Consider the following 27,226-nt stretch of genomic DNA (forward strand, 5'->3'; position numbering starts at 1 on the left):
CCTTTCAGGCGCCAAGTCAGCAGGCTCGCCCTGGAGTGTGGAGAAAGGCCGATCCTGCAGCCAAACGTCAAGAGGCCCCAGTTGGGAGAGGGGACACCGTGACGACAGTGATGTTCCCGTCCTTTCCACATGCGGGTGGCGGTGGGGGCCACTGACAACTGTTCAACATCGGGTCATGCAGGTGGCACTGAAGAAGGCCGTCAGTTGTCCTGGCCGGTTTGGCTCAGCAGTCAGTGTTGGCCTGTGGGCCAGAGTCACGGGCTAATTCTGGTCATGGGTTCGTACCTTTGTAGCGGTTCAGTCCCCGGCCCTGGTCAGGGTCATGTGGGAGGCAACCAACTGATGTGTCTCTCTCACATTGATGCTTCTCTCTCTCTCTCTTTATCTCTCTCTATCCGAAGATAAATGGAAAAATATCCTTGGGTGAGGATTTTTAAGAAAAGAACCATCGGGTATGTGGTGAAGAGAGACTGAGATAGTGGGGTCTGGAGAAGGAGACAACTTTCAATATAAACAAATACAGCAGAGTAAGGTAAATGCAGCAACACTGTGCATCAGGCCTGCCAGAACGAGTGTGTGTGTGTGTGTGTGTGCACGGCAGTCTGCGTTGCAAAATTTTTATAACAACGCATGTTTGGAAAGAGCTTACATTGCTAAAACTCAGATGGATTGGTAAAATAAACACGCTACAACTCAGTTTCATGAAGCGACTGGATTTTATTTTTAAGACTGTATTTAGTGACAAAATAATATCATGACACACTGAGTGAGCAGTGCGCCTTCAGAAGCCACGTCCGCAGCGCACACAAATGAACACATCTCAGAGGCAACACGGAAGTGTTATCTGGAACAACAAAGTCATCCTTCATTTCAATGCTCTCCTTGTATTTGGCTTCATTTTCAAGGTTTTTACGGTGAGTGAGCATCGCTTGAATACCACCTGCAGCTGCCCCACGGTGAAGATGACGACGCGATGGACGTGGCCATGGGCTCTTAGAGGGCTCGGCCACCTGGCCGTTCCGCTGAGCTCTAACTGCACTTGCTGAGCTGACGTTCACTCGGAGTCCTCGTCCGTTTCACCGCGGCCAGTACTCCCACTGCAATGCGGTCGTTCCTCAGGCTCCAGCCTGGTGCGCACAAGCCTCATTTTGGATAAAGATGACAGAGTCACCGTCCTCATGCTCAGTCAGCTGACTTCCCACAGCACAGCCGAGTGATCCTGAACCGGGAGCATCTCAAACCAGCAAACCATGAAGGTTTCAGCAGATGAGAGGTGAGTGGCTCCAAATAGGATCAAAACCCCCTTATATTCTAAGACCCAGTATTTTCAGCTGAAATAGACAGTAAATTAAGCATCAGACAAACATCACATATGCTCAGTACAGAAAGAGATGACGTTTCCAGTCACAGACAATAAGCACCAACAAAAGCGTTAAGATTTACTGGAAAAATGTTTCTCGTGGTCTTTGGTGTGCACAGCACTGTGTGAAGCCGTGCAAAGCTTCCAAAACTTGTGAAATGCCCTAAGACTCAAGGACATAATAGTCGAACAGATGAAGGAAGTACTGGCGCCAGAAAGCGAGGTGAGTATAACAGTGAGACACACAGACCAGTTTACCGAGAACTGTGTAGGGCTCAGGGTTCAGAACAAGCTGACAACAATGCAATAGGTACCACATGGCCTTCACTTCAGAGAGAGCAAGAGACCCAGGACATGCCAGGAAGTTCCGAACCCTATTACGCCGCCTCTGCCCACCATGTCCCCACAGACACAGGGAACCCCCTTCACTGAGTGAACGTTTCAGCTACAGTGGAGGTGAATCACAGGAGGGCTCTGAGCATTGGAAGGAAGTGGGTTACTTCTGCAGCCACAGTGACGGGCGCCGAGAGCACCTGCCCTCACCTATCATCCAGGTTTGTCTGGAGGAGCGTGAGAATCTAGACCGGTAAGTCACCTTAATTTTCTTAACATGAACTTATTTTGACCATGGACTGCCTCTTGACATTGCCACGTGCAGGGACCGCTGACAGTTGGAGAACACAGCTCACCCTGTAGCTGTAAAGCTATGGGCAGGCGGCCCAGGTAACTGCCTTCTGAACAGTTTCAACCTCATGACCCCTGGTAGCATAAATAACGCCTGTTGCTCTTTTGAAGGATTTAGAAGAATGATGTATTAGATGATCTTTTCAAAACAAGCTTTGTGATGTTATTATTATTTTATAAGAACCTGCAATCGAGGGACTTTGATACAAAACCCGTTTTATTTTTAGCAAAATGGAAAAAATCTTGCACTATGCATTTGAAATCAGGGCCAGGGAAGCTGAATTAGTCAATAAATAATTTTGAGACAACTGGCTCTGTAGTTTGATAAAATAAATAAAACAAAATCCTTACCTCACTCTGCACCATCCAAATTGTTCAAGTGGGTGAAATATGAAAATAATCCATTAAAAAAAGTAAGAACCCTTGCTAGGTTTCCATCTTTTCTAAGCTTACTGAGAATGTGGAAGATCTGAGCATGGCATCAAGTTCAGAGAACATAAATGCTAAATACGAAAATATTAAAGGGTGTGTATGAGACGGACACATGTGCGCGCACACACACGTGAGCTCACACTGCAAGCCGAGTTCACGGGAGCGGCCCTGCATCCTCATGGACACACAGGTCTTGAGGTGACTGCTAACTATCCCGTCCTGTCATCCTCCCCTCTGGTGTGGGGACCTGGGGACTAGATTCTAAGGCACAGAAAATGTCAGAAACAACGGCTGTTACTTCCATGGTTAGGTCACAGAAGGTCTGGCTTCCACGCCCTTAGACCACCAGCTGCCAGGTCCAGGGACACATGGGCAGCCTGCGGGGGGTCAGGGGGCAGGTGACAAAGACACATGACCTGCCAGCAGCACGGAGGGAGCGTGGCAGGGGCTGTCCCCGCCGAGCGCCCAGGGTGACCACTGCTCTCCTGAGCCCGTTTCCAGAGACTGGGAGTAAGAAACGCCGGCTGTTCTAAGCTGCTAAGTTTGGGGATAATTTGTTACACAGCAATCGATAATCAATTAACCTCATAATTCTTAAAATATAAATTACACAATTAGACTGAATTGTTCACACACCACAGTGGTGGTGCCCACTCATAACCGTGTGGCACAGGAGACTCCCTTCGGTCTGTGATGCGTGCACAGGGTCATTTTTAGGGGAAGAGGCGTGACTGAAGTTAAGTGTTCACGCGTCCCCAGCGACGCCCCGGACTGACCCTGACCGCCGCAGGGCCAACCCCTCCCCGCCACTGCACTGGGCCCCTGGGGCAGCGCCACGGGCCCCACGAAGCAGCCAGGGACGTGCGCCCAGCTCTCTTGCCTTCCCCTCCGCTTCGTGGGGCTCCGTGTTCTCCAGGGCAATGCATTCTGGGAAATGGCTGCGCAGGGCCGCGGGAAGATGCTCACTGTGGAACCAGCCCTAGCAGTGGAGGGGGCTGAGGTGCGGCCGAGCGCCGGCCGGGGACCCTCCGGGGAACCGCGAAGAGGGCACCCCTGGGCTGCCCGGGCCGCCACGGCGCCCGCTAAGGGGACTGTTTGTGACCTGTTTCCTATTACGTGTCATTATTCGGCAGCATGATCAAACGTGTTCCTATTAAACCTAATTAAATTAAACTTTAAAATCCACTCTTGGCTCAGCTGTTTAATAAAGACCTTTTTAAATGCCGAGCCCCGTCAAGCCCAGCCCTTGGCGGTGATCCAAACGGCCGTGGCCAGACAGCTCGGAAGCCCGGTCCTGTCCGCGGGCGGCCGCCCCATGATGCCCACGCGGACCGGGAGCTAATCCTCCTCCTGGAGCTGCTCCCCGGGCAGCCGGCTGGAGCGCCCACGGCTCGGCGGGGCAGAGTGCACGCCCGGCTCGCGCACATCTGCAGGCCTGCGTGGCGTGGGGAGATCGCGGAGTCCAATCCCGTCCTCAGATCAGTTAGCTCAGAGGGGCGAGGAGAGCCCAGCGCTAGGTCAGACCACAGGAGGTCTCAGCAGCGCAGCAGCCCAAGTTCTCACCCTTCCACTCCCGCGGGCCCACCGCACCTCCCCCCTCACTTCACTCCCACGAGCCTCCCGCGGCCCTACCGCACCTCCCCCGTCACTTCACTCCCACGGGCCTCCCGCGGCCCCACCGCACCTCCCCCCTCACTTCACTCCCACGGGCCTCCCGCGGCCCCACCGCACCTCCCGCCCTCACTTCACTCCCACGGGCCTCCCGCGGCCCCACCGCACCTCCCCCGTCACTTCACTCCCACGGGCCTCCCGCGGCCCCACCGCACCTCCCGCCCTCACTTCACTCCCACGGGCCTCCCGCGGCCCCACCGCACCTCCCCCCTCACTTCACTCCCACGGGCCTCCCGCGGCCCCACCGCACCCTCCCACCCTCACTTCACTCCCACGCGCCTCCCGCGGCCCCACCGCACCCTCCCACCCTCACTTCACTCCCACGCGCCTCCCGCGGCCCCACCGCACCCTCCCACCCTCACTTCACTCCCACGCGCCTCCCGCGGCCCCACCGCACCTCCCCCATCACTTCACTCCCACGGGCCTCCCGCGGCCCCACCGCACCCTCCCGCCCTCACTTCACTCCCATGCGCCTCCCGCGGCCCCACCGCACCCTCCCACCCTCACTTCACTCCCACGGGCCTCCCGTGGCCCCACCGCACCCTCCCACCCTCACTTCACTCCCACGCGCCTCCCGCGGCCCCACCGCACCTCCCCCGCCCTCACTTCACTCCCGGGCCTCCCGCGGCCCCACCGCACCTCCCCCCTCACTTCACTCCCACGGGCCTCCCGCGGCCCCACCGCACCCTCCCACCCTCACTTCACTCCCACGGGCCTCCCGTGGCCCCACCGCACCCTCCCACCCTCACTTCACTCCCACGCGCCTCCCGCGGCCCCACCGGACCTCCCCCGCCCTCACTTCACTCCCGGGCCTCCCGCGGCCCCACCGCACCTCCCCCCTCACTTCACTCCCACGGGCCTCCCGCGGCCCCACCGCACCCTCCCACCCTCACTTCACTCCCACGCGCCTCCCGCGGCCCCACCGCACCCTCCCACCCTCACTTCACTCCCACGCGCCTCCCGAGGCCCCACCGCACCTCCCCCGCCCTCACTTCACTCCCGTGCCTCCCGCGGCCCCACCGCACCTCCGCCCTCACTTCACTCCCACGGGCCTCCCGCGGCCCCACCGCACCCTCCCACCCTCACTTCACTCCCACGGGCCTCCCGCGGCCCCACCGCACCTCCCCCGCCCTCACTTCACTCCCACGCGCCTCCCGCGGCCCCACCGGACCTCCCCCGCCCTCACTTCACTCCCGGGCCTCCCGCGGCCCCACCGCACCTCCCCCGCCCTCACTTCACTCCCACGGGCCTCCCGCGGCCCCACCGCACCTCCCCCGCCCTCACTTCACTCCCGGGCCTCCCGCGGCCCCACCGCACCTCCCCCGCCCTCACTTCACTCCCACGGGCCTCCCCCAGCCCCACCGCACCTCCCCCGTCACTTCACTCCCACGGGCCTCCCCCAGCCCCACCACACCTCCCCCCGTCACTTCACTCCCACGGGCCTCCCCCAGCCCCACCGCACCTCCCCCGTCACTTCACTCCCACGGGCCTCCCCCAGCCCCACCGCACCTCCCCCGTCACTTCACTCCCACGGGCCTCCCCCAGCCCCACCGCACCTCCCCCGTCACTTCACTCCCACGGGCCTCCCCCAGCCCCACCGCACCTCCCCCGTCACTTCACTTTTCAAATGTGTTTATCTACAGATATGTAAATATATGTCCAAATATATATATATGTTCCTAAATGTGGTGTATTTCACACGTGATACTTTAGTAATAGATTAAGCCATGTTTTTGTGCTTGTTTTGATGTCTTCCTAGTAACAGAATCATTATCTGTATTTAGCTAAGTGGGATACACTGAAATGTGAGCTTACTCAAGTCATATGAACGGTCTCCAAGCCTCTCTTAAGAGCAAGGTTGTCTTTCAAGGGAAAGACATCTTATGTCTCCAAGCATCTCCCTAAATCACCAGATACTCTTGTCCTGTCTCTTCCACAGTGTGTTTCATAGATGCAGTCTCATAACCCGACTGGTGTGGACATTATAACAGAGCGGGAGGGGTGGGAATGGGCTTCTCCTCCAAATTTCTGCTGACCTTTCTCCTTCTGCATTGTGTAGTCACTACCCCTAGAAGGTCTCTTGGAATAAAAACACACGTTGGGTCATATGAAGATATAAAATATTGAAAGTTATTCCATTTATCCTTCAAGGTGCACAGATAATGTCTGCTTCTAACAAACAGAGAACAGCATCACAGAGACCAGTGGAGATCCAGTGTGTGACGACCTAGAGTTTACTCTACTTTGGGCTCTTGTGAACTTGACCCAGTTACATCACCTAACTTAACCACCTTTGTGAGGTCTGTTTATTCACATATTTGGGGCGGGGGGACTGACGTCTGTGTGAGCTTTTATAGTTTGTGGCCTACCAATGTCACACATAATTATTTTCTAGTTTTCCTAAATTGTATAAATAAAAAATATATTAGAACCTAAAATAATGAGTCACCAATAAATACACCTGTTTTAAATTAGTAGCAGGTTAAGATTAAAATCTCTCTACCTGCTTTGACAGCCCTCCCCCCAAGTTGATCCTGTCAACAAAGGGTCAACATAGCATCTCAGACGCGTTTGTACCACCAGGAAGGACAAGCTCAAAGCCAATGACTGTGCCTGCTGAGTTCAGAAAACAGTTGGGAGCCTGTGTGCCTTCTGTGTGCCTTGGTGTGAGGGGGTCAGAGAGGGCGGGAATGACACCACGACGTGGAGATACACCGGGGGCCACAGCAGGGAGGGCGGGAATGACACCACGACCTGGAGATACACCGGGGGCCACAGCAGGGAGGGCGGAAACGACACCACGACCTGGAGATACACCGGGGGCCACAGCAGGGAGGGCGGAAACGACACCACGACCTGGAGATACACTGGGGGCCACAGCAGGGAGGGCAGGAACGACACCACGACCTGGAGATACACCGGGGGCCACAGCAGGGAGGGCGGAAACGACACCACGACCTGGAGATACACTGGGGGCCACAGCAGGGAGGGCAGGAACGACACCACGACCTGGAGATACACCGGGGGCCACAGCAGAGAGGGCGGGAACGACACCACGACCTGGAGATACACCGGGGGCCACAGCAGGGAGGGCAGGAACGACACCACGACCTGGAGATACACCGGGGGCCACAGCAGGGAGGGCGGGAACGACACCACGACCTGGAGATACACCGGGGGCCACAGCAGAGAGGGCGGGAACGACACCACGACCTGGAGATACACCGGGGGCCACAGCAGGGAGGGCAGGAACGACACCACCACGACCTGGAGATACACCGGGGGCCACAGCAGGGAGGGCGGGAACGGCACCACGACCTGGAGATACACCGGGGGCCACAGCAGGGAGGGCAGGAACGACACCACCACGACCTGGAGATACACCGGGGGCCACAGCAGGGAGGGCGGGAACGACACCACCACGACCTGGAGATACACCGGGTGACACAGCAGGGAGGGCAGAAACGACACCACGACGTGGAGATACACCGGGTGACACAGCAGGGAGGGCGGGAACGGCACCACGACCTGGAGATACACCGGGTGACACAGCAGGGAGGGCGGGAACGGCACCACGACCTGGAGATACACCGGGTGACACAGCAGGGAGGGCGGGAACGGCACCACGACCTGGAGATACACCGGGTGACACAGCAGGGAGGGCGGGAACGGCACCACGACCTGGAGATACACCGGGTGACACAGCAGGGAGGGTGGGAACAACACCACCACGACCTGGAGATACACCGGGTGACACAGCAGGGAGGGCAGGAACGACACCACGACCTGGAGATACACCGGGGGCCACAGCAGAGAGGGCAGGAATGACACCACGACCTGGAGATACACCGGGTGACACAGCAGGGAGGGCAGGAACGACACCACGACCTGGAGATACACCGGGGGCCACAGCAGAGAGGGCAGGAATGACACCACGACCTGGAGATACACCGGGTTCCACAGCAGAGGCCACAGCTTTGACATCGAAAGAGACGGAGGGCCACCGAGCCATCGCAGACTCCGGAGAAATGGCAGGGCCCCAGGACGGGATTTCAAGCCGAGCTTGTTTACATTGAGGGGCTGGGTGGCTGGTGGAGAGGGAGGCCGCGAGCAGAAGCAACAGCTCGGCCGGGAGGCTGCTCTCCAGCCCGGGCAGGCGACCGCGAGCTGGGCGCAGAGGTGGCGGGGAGGGGCGGCAGCATTTGGACTCTGGACACATCCTGAGCAGCACCAGCGGTGTAGCTGCCAGTGCGAGAGGAAGTCAGGACGCAAGGCTGAGTCCCAGCTTTCCAAGCTGAGCAAACAACAAATGTCATCACCCTGGTACCCAGATGACTTCCTGCTCCTTGTCCTGAGATGGAAATGCTGGTTGTCTACAGAGATGACCGTTGGGAGCATTCACTCGGAAAATACACAGCATGGCTCATACACAGAGGGTCTCACCAGTGACAGACGTCACAGGCCCCCTCGGCACAGGCTGTGAGGGCAGGAAACCTGTCAGACTGAACCCCTGCCCGAGGCACCTACTGGCTCAGAGCCCCCAGTGGTCAGGTGCCGAATTCCAGCCAGTCTAGCCACACACGGCACAAAAATAGCCAAATAAGCCCTGGCCGGTTTGGCTCAGCGGTTAGAGCCTCAGCCTGCGGTCCAGAGAGACCTGAGTTCAGTTCCCGTGAAGGGCACGTACTTCGGTTGCAGTTTGTCCCGGCCCTGGTTGGGTCATGCAGGTGGCAACCACTCGATGTGTCCCTTTCACATTGATGTTTCTCTCTCGCTGTCTCCCCCTCCCACTCTATCTGAGCAAAATAAGAAAAATGTCCTCAGGTGAGGATAAAAAAAAATAGCCAAATAAGAAGTGTGTAACTGGTAAGACGGGTAACAGCATTTGTCCTATTTGCCCTGCAGGCCTCAAGACATGGAATGAATTTCCACAGAGAACTGGAAAATCAAAGTTCTGTGAGGTGGGTGGTTTCTGAGTGTGGGTAGGAGGGAACAGAGGGTCATGGGAAATATACATGTAACCTGCAAACGGCAGAACAGGAGCGGATGGCAAGGGGAGAAACCCAGTGCTGGGTGCTTATGAACACTCGCATCCTCAGAGTGCAAGGGTGGGGGTGGGGAGGAGAAGGGAGAGGCTCCGCGTGAGGCCATGGTGATGGATGCATTGGCCAGCCCCGCCACGTGTACCACACTGAGAGCATGACACAGCCATGTGGCTCATCATGGCAGCACACACACCCCTCATGGGGGGACTGGAGGTGATGGGGAGGCTATGCATGTACCTGTTGGGCGTGGGGGTGTCTGCAAATCTCTGTACCTCTCCTCGAAGTTGCTATGAACCTAAAACTGAACTAAACTCTCTATCAGGGAGCAGCAAGACCAGCTCCTCTCACTCCTCCTCCGAGTAAGCGAATGGAGACACGTGGCACAGGGACGGGAGGAGGGTCTCTGAGAACGCCTGCAGGAGACAGCCCGCGCCTAAGATCCGGTGTTTGTTACTGTGCCGCGACCGCTGCTCGGAGCTGTGCTGTCCTCATCTGTAAAAAGGGGTAGTAATTCTTGCCTCAAGGGTTGTAAACAGGATCAAAGGTATAAAGCTTCCAGATTGCACGGGGCCTGGCATGAGGGAAGGTTAGGGTAATGCTGGCACAGGGGAGTTGAGTGGAAGGTACCGGAGGCCCGGACCAAGCGCGCGGTGGCGTCCTGCCGGGAGGAGCCAGGATGGGAGCGAGAACCAACCGGCAGACGGGCCTTTGCTGCTAGCGGCCCAGGTGTCCGCGCTGCTCGTTAGTGACCCTGTAGCGAATCCATCAGTAATACTGTCCAGGTCCCCTCACCGAATTCTTTGTGCTGCTACGATGAGTCTAAATCACCGTGTAACTTCGGGTGCAGTCCACCAGACACACTTGAACCAGGTACACATACGGCCCATCTGGTGAGGGTTAGAGCCGAGGAAGGGGCTGCACCTCCCCGAGCAGAAGGTGGACGGGAAAGACCGGGCGCCCTGCTCCGTGGGCTCTGTCTCTGAGCTCAGACGCTGGCTTCATAAAATGGTACGTTTGGGTGAGCCAGAAAGTTTCCCAAACCGGCATGCAAAGCAGTAATTTCTGGTTGGTTCTGATGAGTCTTATCCTCACTTTAAGTCTTCCCTTCAGTGTGCTCATAACATTTTCTAAGGAGTGCCTATTGCCATGGGTAGTTGTATGTGTCCACTGGACTAGGCCCTGGCATAGCCACACATCTGGTGACACGTTATTTCTGGGTGTGAATTAAACAAGGTCGCCTGCTCCCGTGTGGGGGACATCAGTTCCCTGAGGGCCTGGTCATAGAAGGAGCAGCGGGGGATGAACCGGTCTCTGCCTGACTGCGATGAACACTGGACTCCTCCTGCCTTCGGAACTCCTGGCCTCGGGCCTTCCCACCCAGACCAGGGCCTCCATCACTGCGCCCCGCACGCAGGCCTCAGGCACGGCCTCCCCTGGGTCTGCGCTGAGACAGCGAATGTGGGGCTCCTCGTTCTCCTGAACACATCACTGAATTCCTTACAATCAAACTTTTAGATGATAGATAGATAGATAGATAGATAGAGAGAGAGAGAGAGAGAGAGAGAAGAGAATAGGTAGGTAGATAGGTAGGTGGTAGATAAATGATAGATGGATATATGGATAGATAGATGGATTGATTGATAGACAAATGGGTGAATAGATAGATGATACATAAAGAGGATAGAGAAATTATAGATAGATAATAGAGGATAGATGATTATAGATAGATAATAGGTAGGTAGATAGATGGATGAATAGATGGATGGATAATTCAAAATGCTTGTTTCTCTGGCTCCTATACATTCATATAAATACATATTAAAAAATAGGAAACAATGTGTTTTGCATTCAAAGTTACTAAATACAATTATGATCATTAAGCCCTTACTGGAAAACTGATTACTTTACCAACTGATGATGAACATACCTAAGTTCTATAAAACACAAATGCACATGCTGGTCCTTTGCTGTTTTCTATCATATTCACCCCTGTCCTTGTCATGAGCCACTCTGACACAGGACTGCACCTCCCAGATGCGCTGGCCCACAGGCACACTGTGACGTACCAGGGAGGTCTGGTCAGGGTGGAAGGTCCCGGAAGGGAGAAGTGGATTCCCAGCTTCCACAGGACAGGCCTTCTCCCCAGGCCGGGCAGCCCTGAGTCTGGGGTGTGTCTGATGACCCAGGCCTGGTCCCCGTGAGGCCACCCTCTGACAGGTGGTGCTAGCCTTCTGCTCCGCCAACCTCCAGGTTGCCCCACTGGCCCCCCTCAGGTTCTTAGCTTTCCTGTCACCTGTGAAGAAACGTCTTTGTAGTATACACCCTTCGTTTGAAATACGGAACGTGCTTTCTGTTTTCTTGATTGGATTGGATTCATCAGAATAAGAAGATGTTGAAAGGTGATTTTTTTCCCAGCTTTAATGACATATAATTACAAATAAAAGAGTCTGATATTTAGAGTATACTATGTGATGATTATATATAACTTGTAGAAGGATTCTCCCATCGAGCTAATTAACAATCACATATTTATCTTTGTGTGTGTGAACATTTAAGTTCTTCTCCTGGAAAACTTCAATTATATATGCAGTGTTGTCAACTACAGTCATTGTGTTTTACATCAGACTCTCAGACATTGTTCATCTCGCAGCTGAAAGTGTGGGCCCTTCACCAACCCCCCCCCTCCTGACCATCACTTTCTACTCTCTTTCTACACGTTTGACTAAAAGGTACTGATTTGTTTTTTAAATGGTCAAAAATAGCTTAGAAAGAGACATCTCAGCACGAGTTCAGGCCTAAAAATCCCCAAAGCCCTTAGCATGCTAGAGTGTGGGGTGGATTTTCTTTTTCTTTGTAATTGAATTTATTGGGGTGACATTACTTAATAAAATTATGTAGGTTTCAGTTGTACAATTCTCTAACACAACTGGGCAGGTTTTCAAGAGGAAAACCTTGTAAGCAATAAGCTCTCTAACTTATTACTCCAAAGACACTTTTTTTCTTGAGAACTATCTACAAATACCCAATAGATAACACAGAAATGAACTTGAAAATGCCGATAAGGTCAACTACTTACAGTCTGAAAATCTTATATATCTCAGACATGAGGAATGACTTTTAAATGTCTGTCTGTGGTCCCCGGCCACAGCCCTGGTTGCAGAGGCCGAAGATGAACGCCTCGGAAACCGGAGGGAGGAGCTGTGGGCTGGCACACTCGTCATCTCCCTCCCATCCGCTGGCAGGATCACGGCGGACACAGTCATTTCATGCCGAAACACCTTTTGCAAACTTGGTAATTGGATATGTTTTGTGGCATTTGGACCTTGGAAATGCCACTGCATTTCACTTATGATCAAACTGACAGGGTTTGAAGTGGTATTAAAGGTGCCAGATCGGGGGAAGTCCGGATGGAGGCCTGCAGGACGTTATTAACTTGGCAATGGCTCAGTGAGCAGCCGGAATTTTCACACCGGCAGGTTTCATTTGCTGAGTGAGAACCGTGAGCGGGAGAGATTTAGAGTTCTGTATTTTTGCCACTTTAATGTTTATGTTTGTTGTTTATGGACCCAGGCTGTGAATGTATTAAATCTCTGCCTTGTAGCTTTTGGTTTTGTAACAGATGGGCATTTGGTTCCATTCCCCTGTTTGTCTTGTCGGAGGTCCTTTTGCACGGAGGCGCTCCCGTGTGAGCGGCTGGCCCAAGCAGCACCAGGAGGAATAAGGAAAGCGAAGACACAGCCACCTGTGAATACACCCAGCGCCCCGCAGCTCGCGATTCGCACCCGGTCTGGGGTCAAGACCCTAAGGCCCTTTGCGAAGGCCAGGAGAGCGTGCTGCGGGGTGGGACAGCGTCTTCCCGAGTGAGCTGGCGTGAAGCAGAAAAGGCAGCAGGGAGAAGCATCCGGAAAGAGTGAGGTCTACGTGCCAGGCTGGGATGAGCTAAAGAGCAAAACGAGCCCAGGGCACTGAGACCTACAGACAGAGCAGACACAGGGCCGTGACCCTGGAGGTCCCCACAGTGACCTGCGGACGCCTGTGTTGTGCCCACTCCGTGATGCAGGAGGTCTCGCTACAGACCATGTTGTGGGAGTCAGAACCCTGGCCTGGGGCCTCAGAGATCTGGGGTAACATTTGCTCTGACTGCACCCAGGCGGGGCTTTGGGCCCCTCATTCTATTCTGTTCATTTGTTTGTTCACAAACGTTTGGCTCCCTGCTTTGATGGGCGCATAGCTGGGCTATAGGGACTCTCATGGAACTTATACTATTACGGGGTGATGGGGAGGGTGAGTGGGGACCAGACAGCAAGAAAACAAACACACACATAAGGCAAATCTCAGGATTCAACAGGGTGATGAAATGCCAATGACCAAGTGGTCTTGGTTGAGCGGCCACTGACAGGGTCTGGGGTTCGGCCCCCCAGGTTCCAGCAGCCAGGGTGGGAGATGCAGCGGGGGGAGGGCAGGCCATGTGTGCTCCTCATTCACAAAGTGGGGTGTTTGGGAAAAACAGACTTCAAGAGCCTGCCAGTCCTCAAAGTCTCTGGTCTCTGTGATTAAGATAAAATCTTGTGAATACTTTAGGAAGAACACGAGGATCATCCAAGGAAAACACAGGATGATTAATGAGTGTCTGGGAGGAAAAACAAATAAAAATCCAGCAGTGACTATAATTTTGAAAACCTGTCATTGAAAGAGCAGTTTAACTATAAAACACAAATGTAACAAAAATGCAATGTGTAACATATTACAACTTAACCCACCTTTGCTACATTTCTTTTCTTGGAATTGTTACATAGATAGGATGTTTTATTCACAAGAGATCAAGTTGCTTTTTCATCAGTGTAGAAGTCACAGTGCAAGTCATTTTGGTTCAATTATTTATTCATCTCTGTTAAACGAGCCACTGCATGAAGAAGGAGCAGCTGCCGCACAGGGTAGCCGGGACCGGGCACTGTGCCACGTGGAGAGACACCCAGCGCAGGTCCGCGCAGACAGCTCACTAGGGAACAGGCTGTGATGCACGAGGAATTATTCCACAAATGTCGGTCCTACATTTGCCACAAGAGCTTCAGCCAGTGGGGCTGGGAGCTCTGAGCCGAGATGTCCCAAAATGAAACAAGGGCCTTGACCAGTCGGTGCATGTTGGCTGGTCCCAGACCAAGGCTGGAAATGTAGGTTAGGCAGCTTCCTTCACCTGCACTAATTACAAAGAGGCAGCTCTCAGACACCAGCAGCCAATGCTCCTGCAGCTGGGGGGAGGGGGCTGGCCTGGCTGCAGGGGGCGCTAGACTGCAGCACAGAAAAGCACAGGCACTGGGATCACCATGTCCCTTTGGAAACCACAACTCTGGTGAGAGTTTGAGTTCATTTTTCACCGGCCTGGTCTAGTTTGTACTCCAAGATAAAGCTTGCTGCCTATCGGATGGCTTATGCAAAAATCATCTCTGCTCATTTCTGCTTTTGTCAGAAGGAAAAGCCAGATGGGGCAGGTATTTCTTAAGCTCATGACTCTCACTAGGGCTCCCAGATGTATCCCCATGTCTCCCATGCAGGTAGGACCCCTACCTCCTCCCCTCGCTGGAGTGGGCCCCCCGGAAAGCCAGGGGCTGCCAGACAGACTGTCTGCAACAGGCATCCATGTGGACGCCGCCTCCTCTGCTCCTGGACAGAAGGCGGGCGGCTCTGTACCCGCGCCGAGGTCAGTACCACAGCGGGTAGGGCTCGGGGAGGAAGCGGGAAAAGCAGGCTTCTCTGCTATTCAAGAACATCTTGCTCAATAGAAGTTCCTCCATTTGACTTAGCCTGGCACATTTGTTTTCCAACACACTGTTTAGGAAGGTGAAGCTGCGTTGCCTATGACATGTGTTTTATGTGTTCTCACTCGTGTGCTGAGTCACCGAACCTTCAGCTGAAGTTTGGAGCTGTTTCTGCAGCTCTGCCACACCCACTGGATGTCACCGGGTCAGAAATCACACCTCCGTGTGCACCAGGCCCTGGACCGAGGGGAAGGCACAGACCCAGGTACAGTTCTTATCCTCAGAATCCCCAGGTCTGACGGTGAGGATGGACCAGCGCAGAGGCACGTGTGCTGTGACCTGGCCGGCAGGACAACACATCACTCGGCTGCGGCGCTGGGGATCCACAGTGCAGAGGCCATGAGACCAGTTCCAAGACAAGGCGCTTCGGTCATTCAGGGGAAAAGGTGATATGGGTGGGACCTGATGTTGGAAAAGAGGCAGTCCACAAACTATGGCATTCTGGATATATTCTGAAGGTTGGCTCAACAAAATGGGTGGCAGAGAGGGGGTTTGGCTGGAGAATCAGGAAGCACTGAGCTGCTGTTAACCATGAAGTCTCCCCGCAAAACAATGCTGATCTGGCCATTTAAACAATCAGAACCTCATTTCTCTTATTCTTTACCCTGTATTTGGTCCCATCGGTAACAGCAGACAGTTGGGAGAGACAGTCTAAGCACAGGTTCTAATGTTGAGAATAAATACTTCTGAGGCTTTCATAGTTAAGAGTTTTTACATTAATGTTAAACTTATTCCTGAGAAATAATCAACGAGAACATGTTTGGGCTCTGACATATCTTTAGTAAAGATATTAGTGTTAGCCAGTTTCTAGAAAACCGCAAACAAAATTTGAAAACTATAAATTACCAGGAAAATGTGTCTTGTCAACTTTTAATAATCTCGACTATGGCAGAGAAAATGGACTATGATGAGAACATTTTCCTCGTTTGGACATTTCTTCCTTGTCCAGATAATGACTGAAACAAGCGATTTGCTACCAGGAACTCAGGCAGCTCCGTGTAATGGCCGAGCGGCGGTCTCGGCTCAGCGGGCAGAGGGAGTCAGGGCTTCAGCAACTCACTGATGAGGTCCTATTTAAACTAATTTTCATTAATGGTATCAACGGTTCCACAGGCCACCTGATTTCTAGATAGATCATCTTTGATTTACAAATACAATAATTTTTGACTATTCAAACCAGTCTCCTAGAGCTCAGAGGGAGATCGTCCCAAACACAGACTACCCCAGACCCTGTCCTTTGCTCAGATTGCCTCAGAATTGGTTTTTTGTTTTCTTAGTTAGAGTTTATTGGCAGTCAAAATGCATATTACTGAAAACAAATGAACCGCCTTCTCATGTGATAGTCCCTGAGATTATTTTAAGATCAAAGACAACAGAAGAAGAGGTTTGGAAGGCAAAATTTCGGCTGGTTGGCAAAATACACGCTGTGCAAAGTTGTCATTGTCCTGAGGTCTTGGATTGTGGAATCAGACCTTGGCATCCACGTCGCAGTCCTATGGTCTCACCAGCACTGCCACAGTCCGGGGCTGCTGCTCCATGGTCTCAAGGTGTTTAGCACTTAGTGTTGTGAATCATCTATCCTTCAGCCACTGGATATCACGTTTCTGACACTTGGAGATGCGCTCAGAGCTGAGGGGCAGCTGTGGCCCCTGACGGCATCTCCAGCCCCACCACCCATCACCCTTCCTAACCTGCACCCGCAAACCTCCCAGGGCCAGCTGTCCCTGAGGACGCACGGCTGCTGCTCCCACGCTGACACGTCCTGGGAAGTCCGTGGGTGTGCCTGTGGCAATGTTCTTAAGCTCTGTGATCTTAGCACCTCTCCTCCTTACATCAGATCCTCGAGAAAGAATGGAGTCAACTAGGTGTCCTTGTCTCTCCCTCACATATTTAATTAAATAGCACATGTTCCAGTGTCCCACCCTCGCCTCCCTCAGACCCCACCCATGTTACCTGCAGTTCAGAGCCCCCCCGCCGGCCTCACAGTGTCCTGACTACTCTTACCCTGAAGTTCTCCTTTCGAGTCCCCTCCGGAGCAAACCGCAGATGCGCACCACACCTTCCGAGGCGCAGCGGCGGGCTCGCTGAAAAGGCACGTGTCCTCGCTGTGTGGCTTCATTCCCTGACGGGTGTCATCGCTCATCAGCCCTTCCTCAGCACCATCCTCCGGAACTCGGTGTCACGGGGACACGCCCTCTCCCAGACCCCACAGGCCCCGCCTCTGCGCAGCCTCTGACTCCGCCTGGACCGTCCTGCGCTGGCTTCTGACCGGAGCCAGTCACCTTTCTGAAGAATCTCCACTCACTTTGAAGCCTCAGGGTCACCTGTCCCTCCCTGAGGTTCCTGCACGGCATGGCCACTGGGTCTTAGCCTCTATATAGAGGACACATTGTATTTGAAATGATGTTGCCAGTGTCTCTTCTCCAGGTTGGCTACTTGGCGCAGGAATTTCGCACGTGGTCTTGTTTGTACCTCCCCCACCCCCACCTCACGTCATCCTGCTCAAGCAATACCTGCAGAGCCAGAGGGGAGGGATGGACACCTGAGCCGGGAAGGAAACCGGACAGCAAAGGGACAGCGGTCAGCACATGGGCTGGCTTCATAGAGAGGAAGGGAGTGAAGTATGACAGCCACACGTTGCAGTGACCAGCCTGATCGTGAAGGCAGTGACGAGGGAACACCAAAGCGACGTCCAGGACTTCACATGAAGGAAGCATCCGATCCAGATATTGTCCCTCGACACAGAGTAGAAGCCGAAGAACAGAAGCCACTCAGGGTGAAGTCACAAGTACCTTTCAGTAGATGAAAGCTTATCACTGTGTCATTCTTATGTGGTCACAAGTTCCCCACACTTTTCACTTCAAAGAGAATTATGATCGTTAAACCTGACCTGCTGCTGAATGAGCAGGGACGTGTCGGTTCAAGGGCAGGCACAAACGACATCTGAGAGAAGCGCACCTGTCCTTGTGCGAGTCAGCTCTCCCGAGACTGCGAAGCAAGCTGCCTTCACGTCGTCAAGACACCGAAGAGGAAAGGAACATTGTTCCCGCTGTCACATCCATGCAGCAAAGTTAATAATGGAGATCATGATCAACTTGGAATTAGCTTTAAAATATATGACCTTAATTTAAAATATTCCTTCGAATAAGGAAAACTAATATCATTGTTTAAAGGATTCAAGACGACACGCAGAGAGGGAACACGATATGACTCTCCTCCCCCTTCTGCCCCGAGGACCAGACACTCACCGGTTCCTCCCACGCACACCTCCCTGTGCCTGTTCGACAACATCTGCTCACCACTCTTCACCCACGGGGAGGTGCACTCTGTGCATTCCAACATTTCTGAATCGAGAATGCATAAAACATTTTAGCAACATGCCCAGTTTAATCAACGACGCTTATGAAGCTGTCCTGTGAAGGCAGGTCCCAGGGCAGCTCACCACAACGCCACCTCCGAGACTGGGAGACGTTTTGGGCTGGAGGCCGAGATTCGAACAGTGTTTCACTGCCTATCCAGTGAAAACTGAACTAAAGAGAAAACTCCAGTTTCTTCTACTCAGTATCACAGAATATGTTATTTAATCTCTTCTGGGCACACAAAGAAAAATGATCAATGATAGGAAACCAAAATGTTCACTTAGAAGCAAACTGAATAAATGCCATGTCTGAATCTCTAACCACTGCTTCAATAAATAGCTCAATGGACATATATCTTGATTCTTCAACATGATATAAAACTCACTAAACTTAGGGACGGCCACCTGGATAATGAAATGAAATGATGTTTCCATCCCACTCACCGGTGCTCATAGCTACAGGACCCCGCAGGACACGTGTTTATGCTGAGAATCATAGCCTCTTACCCTCACCCTCAAACACGGCTGGTTTTCAAGCTCATCATGTGGGAGGGAGACCCTCCGTTAGCCCCCAGCACTGTACTTGTTAATAAGCAGCGTCTCATGCCTCCACCTACTTCTTCCCTCTCCCCACCTGAAGCCTCCACCATGAGGGCTTCTCCCTCCCACCCCTTTACCTCATCACCTCCATCCCACCCCCTCCAGGCTCTGCTTCTGAGCCCAATTCTGCAGCTCATGGACCCCACGATCCCCACTTCCTCTGTTCATTTCTGAAACAACTCCTGACGAGGACTCCGCTCACCTCCCTCAGCACCCAGCGTGGATCTTGGCGCTGTTTGCATCTCTGGTTACTTCATGGATGCGTTTCTCTGCAGGCTGGGCCGCCGCCAGGCCAGGGGCCACCGCTGGCACCGACCGTCTTTCGGGGCTGAGGAGCGCCTGAGGTCCAGCTGCTTCTACTGGACTGCGCAGTTGAATTGTTTACATTCTTTTATTTAAAATATCTTGCGTGCAATCTATCTTACCACTTTAGAATTTTCTTTAGAAAGAAATTTCTGAGAATGATACCAAAAAGTTAATCTAATTAATCTAAAAGCTTTTGATATATATTCACAGATAGCTTATTAAAAAGGAAATAGAAATAAGCTTCTCACCAATAATCCATGGGGCTCCATCTCCCCCATCTTAAATATTACTCAATATTTAAAAATGTGGTAATTTTATAGACTTAAAACATATTTTTGCTTCTAATTTGTAACATTTGATTTAATTTAGATTTATAAATATATCAATCATAAATACATCAAATATATGCATAAGGATCTAATCAGCTGTAATTCTACTCTGCCAATAGCTCATGATACACTTTAATCATTTACCCACTTAAGTTTTCTTAAAATATGTTTTTATTGATTTTTTAGAGAGGGCGGACGGGAGAGAGAGAGAGATAGAAACATTGATATGAGAGAGATACACCAATCGACTGCCCACTGCACGCCCCCCACTGGGGATCGGGCCTGCAACCCCGGCATGTGCCCTGATGGGGAATCGAACCAGGACCTCTCAGTCCATGGGACAACACTCAATCCACTGAGCCAGGCCGGCCCGGCTACCCACTTAAGTTTTACTTTACATATTGTAATTTCTATGAACCCATATTAACATAACATTTTTGTTAATTTTTAAAAAACGTTTGATTTTTAATTTAGAATGTTTTCACATGAAAGGCATAAATTTATGTAACACATTCCTTAATCCTATAATAAATTTTATGCATTGCGTGCCCTTTGACATCCAAGGATACACTAAACATTCCTATGTCACTCCATATGGTTTTCTTTGCTAGTTTTAGCTCTAAAATGCACCTGACATTTACCTTGTATGAGGTGATGATCCTTTTGTAAAGTTCTAACTAACCGTGGTTCAGGTCAAGATATCAGATTGATACAGATCCTCGCAGCCCTCCGGACTCCCTCCCCAAATGCTGGCGAAGGGATAAGAATAATATGAACCTCCTATGACAAGGAGAGGGATAAGAAAACAAAATCGTGGAATCCAGAAAGCCTGTGAAATTAGCTAATTACATCAGCAGCCTTGAAAAGCTGGGACCCAGAGATGCAACGGAGGAACCTGAAGCGTAGACCTCAACTGACCGTTAACAACCCAAGAAGAGCTTGGGGGTGTTGGAAGCAGGGTCTGGTGCCGAGAGCCGGGCTGGGGTGCAGAGATATCAACCAGAACAGTGAGTCCAATGCTGCGGAAACCTCCACAGTGCCCAGGCTCTTGCATGGTCGGAGGGGCCGCTTTGTATCCTGTGTGAAGGTCTGTCCGCTGTGCTGTCCTCCTGAATGACCCACCTGGGGGGCCTCAGTGTGGAGCTGCAGAGAGATGTCCATTCACTCAAGGGAGAGCCCGCCTGGAAGTAACCCTAACAGAGCAACAGAGCTGGAAGGTGCGAGATTCAGTCTCAACCTCTTTCTCTCTCTCTCTCTCCCTCTCTCTGTCTCCCTGTCTTTGATTTAAATGTGTCACCTGCAACTGAAATTGTGCAGAAAAATGAACAGCCTCCTTTCCAGGTGCCTAACTTAATTACAGGCAGTGCCTGAGGCCACAGAGGTAGTTTCGCCTCGATCCGGTTGTTCACGACACCAGAGAAAACAGCCGTCAGTACATCGAAGCCACAGGTTACTCGGCAGCTACATGGAGCATCAGTGTCTCCAGAGATACACCCGGGATGCGGGGATTCAAGTGAGCCGCGAGGCGGTGCCCTTCAGGAGACGAGATTTAAAACAGAAAGAGAAGAACACCAGCAGAACAAATCAGTTAAAAATTAATTTGACACTGAGTGGCAGCATGTGATTTTGTGAAATAAAAGATAAAAGCAACAAAAAAGAAAAATCGGAGCGTGGCAGGGCTGTGTCGGGAGCCTGTTGCTTTGGTTCAGCATCAAAGTTGTTCGTTTCCTTGAGGAGGAAATCCACTTCGTGATTCAAACAACGACAAATGACTAAATTTCAAAACATGCACCTACACATGTCATGTGAGGCGCCGGAACACAGGCAGGAAGGACCCCCACTGTCGCTCTGGCCCCGCCCCCCATCTGCTGGTCAGCTGTCCAAGGGCTGCCCTCGGGAGGAGCGGGAGGAGCGGAGGAGCGGGAGGAGCGGAGGAGCGGGAGGAGCGGAGGAGCGGAAGGGAGGAGCGGAGGAGCGGGAGGGAGGAGCGGGAGGAGCGGAGGAGCGGAGGAGCGGAGGAGCGGGAGGAGCGGAGGAGCGGGAGGAGCGGAGGAATCGGAGGCGGGAAGGAAGAGGAGCGAGGGAGCGGGAGGAGCGGAGGAGCGGAGGAGCGGAGGAGCGAGAGGAGCGGAAGGGAGGAACGGAGGAGCGGGAGGAACGGAGGAGCGGGAGGAGCGGAGGAGCGGAGGAGCGGGAGGAACGGAGGAGCGGGAGGAGCGGAGGAGCGGAGGAGCGGAGCAGCGGGAGGAGCGGGAGGGAGGAGCGGAGGAGCGGGAGGAACGGAGGAGCGGGAGGAGCGGAGGAGCGGAGGAGCGGGAGGAGCGGAGGAGCGGGAGGAGCGGAAGGGAGGAACGGAGGAGCGGGAGGAATGGAGGAGCGGAGGAGCGGAGGAGCGGGAGGAGCGGAGGAGCGGAGGAGCGGAGGAGCGGGAGGAGCGGAAGGGAGGAACGGAGGAGCGGGAGGAACGGAGGAGCGGAGGAGCGGAGGAGCAGGAAGAGCGGAGGAGCGGAGGAGCGGGAGGAGCGGAAGGGAGGAACGGAGGAGCGGGAGGAGCGGAGGAGCGGAGGAGCGGAGGAGCAGGAAGAGCGGAAGGGAGGAGCGGAGGAGCGGGAGGAACGGAGGAGCGGGAGGAGCGGAGGAGCGGAGGAGTGGAGGAGCGGGAGGAGCGGAAGGGAGGAGCAGAGGAGTGCGAGGACCGGAGGAACGGAGGAGCGGAGGAGGCGGAATACGGAGGAGCGGAGGACGCGAGGAGCGGGAGGAGCGGAGGAGCGGAGGAGACGGAGGAGCGGGAGGACGGAGGAGCGGGAGAGCGGAGGAGCGGAGGAGCGGAGGCGGAGGGAGGAAGCGGAGGAGCGGAGGAGCGGAGGAGACGGGGGAGCGGAGGAGCGGAAGGGAGGAACGGAGGAGCGGGAGGAGCGGAGGAGCGGAGAGGAGCGAGGGCAGGAAGAGCGGGAGGAGCGGAGCGGAGGGGAGGGAGGAACGGAGGAGCGGGGAGGAGCGGGAGGAGCGGAGGAGTGGAGGAGCGGGAGGAGCGGAAGGGAGGAGCAGAGGAGTGGGAGGAACGGAGGAACGGAGGAGCGGAGGAACGGAGGAGCGGGAGGAGCGGAGGAGCGGGAGGAGCGGAGGAGCGGGAGGAACGGAGGAGCGGAGGAGCGGGAGGAGCGGAAGGGAGGAGCGGAGGAGCGGGAGGAGCGGGAGGAGCGGAGGAGCGGAGGAACGGAGGAGCGGGAGGAGCGGAGGAGCGGAGGAGCGGGAGGAGCGGGAGGAGCGGAAGGGAGGAGCGGAGGAGCGGGAGGAGCGGAGGAGCGGAAGGAGCGGGAGGAGCGGAGGAGCAGGAGCGGAGGGCGCGGAGGAGCGGAGGAGCGGGAGGAACGGAGGAGCGGGAGGAGCGGAAGGGAGGAGTGGAGGAGCGGGAGGAGCGGAGGAGCGGGAGGAGCGGAGGAGCGGAGGAGCGGGAGGAACGGAGGAGCGGGAGGAGCGGGAGGAGCGGAGGAGCGGGAGGAGCGGGAGGAGCGGAGGAGCGGAGGAGCGGAGGAGCGGGAGGAACGGAGGAGCGGGAGGAGCGGAGGAGCGGAGGAGTGGAGGAGCGGGAGGAGCGGAAGGGAGGAGCAGAGGAGTGGGAGGAACGGAGGAACGGAGGAGCGGAGGAACGGAGGAGCGGAGGAGCGGAGGAGCGGGAGGAGCGGAGGAGCGGAGGAGCGGGAGGAACGGAGGAGCGGGAGGAGCGGAGGAGCGGAGGAGCGGGAGGAGCGGGAGGAGCGGAAGGGAGGAGTGGAGGAGCGGGAGGAGCGGAGGAGCGGGAGGAGCGGGAGGAGCGGGAGGAGCGGAGGAGCGGAGGAGCGGAGGAGCAGGGCAGAGGCGGTGTCTGCAGGCGGCACAGACACCGCGGAGGCCTGGAGGCTGCTTCCTGCTGGAGACGTGCTGCTTCTCACGGGAGCGCAAACCAGACAAACCCAGACGCGGCCCCTGCGGAGGAGCCAGGGAGTAACCCACATCACTGACCGAAAACCTGTTTGCTCCCCTCCCGCTGACTCATCCCGGCACCTGTGGGAACAGCTCCCCGATGCAGGACCCTCCTTTGGCCTCGTCTGCACTGAAGTTGCGTCCGTCACACTGGCCAACGAAACCACAGGCACCAAGGAGGTGGTGGTTCGAGGGTGCTCCTCGGAGCCCAGGCTGCAACCCTAACTGCAAGGGCTGCGGGAAGGCGGGAGCGACACCTGGGGGAGGCTCCAGCTGTCCGTCCGGGCGGCAAACCGGGCTGGTGGGTTCTCCCGCGGTGCGCCCAGAGGGCTGCACCCCAAACCTGACGGGTAAAAGGAGGAGGAGGATGGTTGTCCTGACCATGCAGAGCACTGGATCTGAGATGGGACCACCGTGGTCTAAGGGCAGAAACGTTTCCTGCTGCAGAAATTCATCTTTGAGGTTACACGGTTGACATGATGGCTCAGATGCTCTCGGACCTCCCTCCTCCCTCTGCCCTGCCTTCTTCCTTCCATCGTCCTTCCCTCTCCCTTTCTTTGTTGTCTCCATGTGACCAACGGAGATCATGGACATGTCGGACCACCACGTGACACACATGAAACCAATATAGAATAACACTGACTGTCAACAAGATAGAATAACACTGCCTGTCAACAGTATAGAATAACACTGACTGTTTGGATCGCCAAGGCCGAGTCAAGGAGCTCCCCGTTCCGTTGGCTTGGAAGAAGCTTACAGTTTCAGGGCTGACTGGTACTAGCTGTGGCCGGTCCAACCTGTCTGTAGAGTCAACGCAAAGGTGGGGACAGGACAAGATGTGAGGAAGCCGCTGACCTGCTGCGTGAGGGAGAAAGCACCCCACTTCCCCAGTGTCCCTGAGTGCCCAAGGCGCCCTTCACGGGACATGCGGCTCTGGGCCTCCCAACAGGTCCAAAAGGGGTCTTTTCAACACAAAATATGGCATGACCTGCATTTCCTGTTGGCAAAGTAGGACGATTTCGGCCGGTGATGACAGAGCTTCCCTTTGGGCTGGGCAGTTGCTGTGGCACCTAGCGGGGCTTTGGGTGGAAACGGAGACATGAGCCGTCCGTGGAAGGCTAATCATTTCGCACCTCTCCACTTTGGTGCTCAGGTTGCTGGTGGGGGCCAGCTGGCTTTCCTCTCTGTGAGAATGGGCTTTGTTCTCTGAGCAGCTCCGGTCAGACACCACGGGAGTCTCGCTCAGAGGGGTGGTTCCCTGAGGCGGGCAGTCGGGGGCATGGCGCCCCGGGCAGAGCTCCCCAGGGGGGCCATGAGCATGTGCATTCTGTCTGCCCAGAGCCAGGCTGGCACGTCTGCGTACATATTAAGCTCTGGAACCCACGTGGAGACACAGTATGTAATTCTGTTTCACTGCTCGGGCAAGGGCGAGAGGAGACATTAGTGTAACCGGGACCTCTTGTACTGTGGGCGATGAGATAAATCACGTCCTCTGTTTCTCTTCAGGTCCACTCCCTCTGCTTCCAGTAGTGTTCAGGCTTAACCTTATCATTCCGGGAACTTCCTGGGAGGGGAAATGTGAGGAAAGGGGGAGGTCTCCGCTGAGCTCTTTGCAGTCGGGGTAACGGAAGGGCGAACAGGTCCCGACGATCATGCGTTCCTGCACCTTTGTAGGGCCTGGGTCCTGACTCCAGAAGGCTGCTTCTGCTCAGGACTGGGGGGGGGGGGGGGCTCCCAAATAAATATTTCCTCTGCTCTGGAGAACTGAGTCTAAGTAAGTGTAGGAAGTGATTTGGATTTCCTAAGGCAGCAAGCTACCTGGGCATCAAATTTAAAAAATAAGAACTAATCTCAAAAACAGCAATATTCCAGGAGCCTGTGTGTTTATTGGGCTCACAGAATTGAGCTCCTCACTCCTTCTCACCACACATACATGTGCACACACACACACACTTACTCATACACTTTATTTTCAGGTAACATTTATTAGCAGTCTGCAAAATATATAGGCAAGAAAGATGAATCAGGCCTGAGTAGAGGCCAACATGATAATCATCTCAGACAGCGTTGAGTATTCTATGTACAAAGAGCCTTGCATGCATAATCCCAATTGTTCTTCTCAACGGTCCATACAGCAGCCTCACTGTTACCCCCATTTTACAGATGAGGAGACTGAGGTCTCTGTCTGACTTCGGAGCCTGTGTTCATAGCAAGAGCATCTGTCCAGACCCACCGCCCACCAGGAGATGGTTTGAATTCATCATGTGAGGATACTGAGGGTGAACAGTTTAACCACCTCTTGAAACTTCACAACCCACACTGGCAAACAGGATCCCTTGGTACCAAACTTAACCTTTCTGTTTGAGGATGAACTGGTTTTAGCACATCAAATTGGCATTTTATTAGAAATTGAATTACCTTTTCATAAGACTGAAATTAACTGGCAACTCTGTCTCCATCAAAATTTAGCTCGGAGTAATTTTCCTAACGATAGGACTATTTTCACCCCACACTGACTGAATTAAATACTACTGAATTAAGTGATTTTCATCAAATGGCATGTAAGATTTAATAATAGTGACAAATTTATTCCATCTTTGGACCCAGGATGGGTAAAATTGAGTTGAATCTTCTTTGAATTGTATACAAATACAGTTTGAAATGAAGTTGCAGAATAATTTCAGTAACTTAGCATGCATATAAAACTTTAATGACATTTAATAAAGAAAATTATCTCTCTTCCATGTACATCCTCCCAAATGGAAATTTCTCATGTTTAACTAGTATTTCCCAATATCATTTCCCATCACCAGTTTTGGTAAAATTTCAGGAGCTCATGTATAAAAAATAATTATTATTTAACAACAAACCCAATAGTCATTGGGTCATTTTTTAAAAATTCGATTCTCAAGGATTATAAGCTGTTTGAGAGTAACTCAGTGCAAAGCTACTGGGAACTTTTCGGAGGGATACAGGCAAGTGAGAAAGTGTCCACAAAGTCTGACCAGGGTGAAAGCATGTGACATGGGTGACACGAATATGTTCTGATATTCTTCCCGAAATGTTTTCTCAAACACGATGGGAATGGAACTGCCCCCCACCACTTACAGCTCAAAGATCTCTGGGAATATGGGCGAGTCCCCAGCACCAGGTTCACTGAGAGACTCGGTCCCTCCCTGGGACCTCTGTGCCCCAGGAGACGTTTCTCTCTCCACACTGGGAACCAGTAGCAACAGGTCAAGCCCTCCTCACGTTCTGCCCCATGTTTAGAATAGAGGGGCCCTCAATTCAGACAACACTGCCCTGTGGCCCAAATGGTTTCCAGAAGATACTAGGAAATTCAGCGTGAATTGTGCTGATGTTTGCTGGCCCTGAGGTAGTGCTTCTGTGTGTTTGTGTGTGGACCCGCACAACGCTGGACCCGCACAACGGCCCGGGGCCCCGCACTTCACCAGCAGCAAGGAGAGAGGCAGCACCGGCCCTGGAGAGCTTGGGGCTCAGGAGGGGCCGGGCTGCCTCTGCTGTCCCCGCAGGCGCATCTCAGGAAGGGCGCCCCAAGTACCCCAACATCGGAGGAGAGCGGGCCACAGAGCATCTGCTCAAGTGAGTGTGCGGAACACCCGGTAGGAAGCTCACTGGGGATCAAAATCCCTTCAGAAAAC

The sequence above is a fragment of the Molossus molossus genome, unplaced genomic scaffold, assembly GCF_014108415.1.
Source record: "Molossus molossus isolate mMolMol1 unplaced genomic scaffold, mMolMol1.p scaffold_m16_p_16, whole genome shotgun sequence".
In the NCBI taxonomy this organism is placed as follows: Eukaryota; Metazoa; Chordata; class Mammalia; order Chiroptera; family Molossidae; genus Molossus; species Molossus molossus.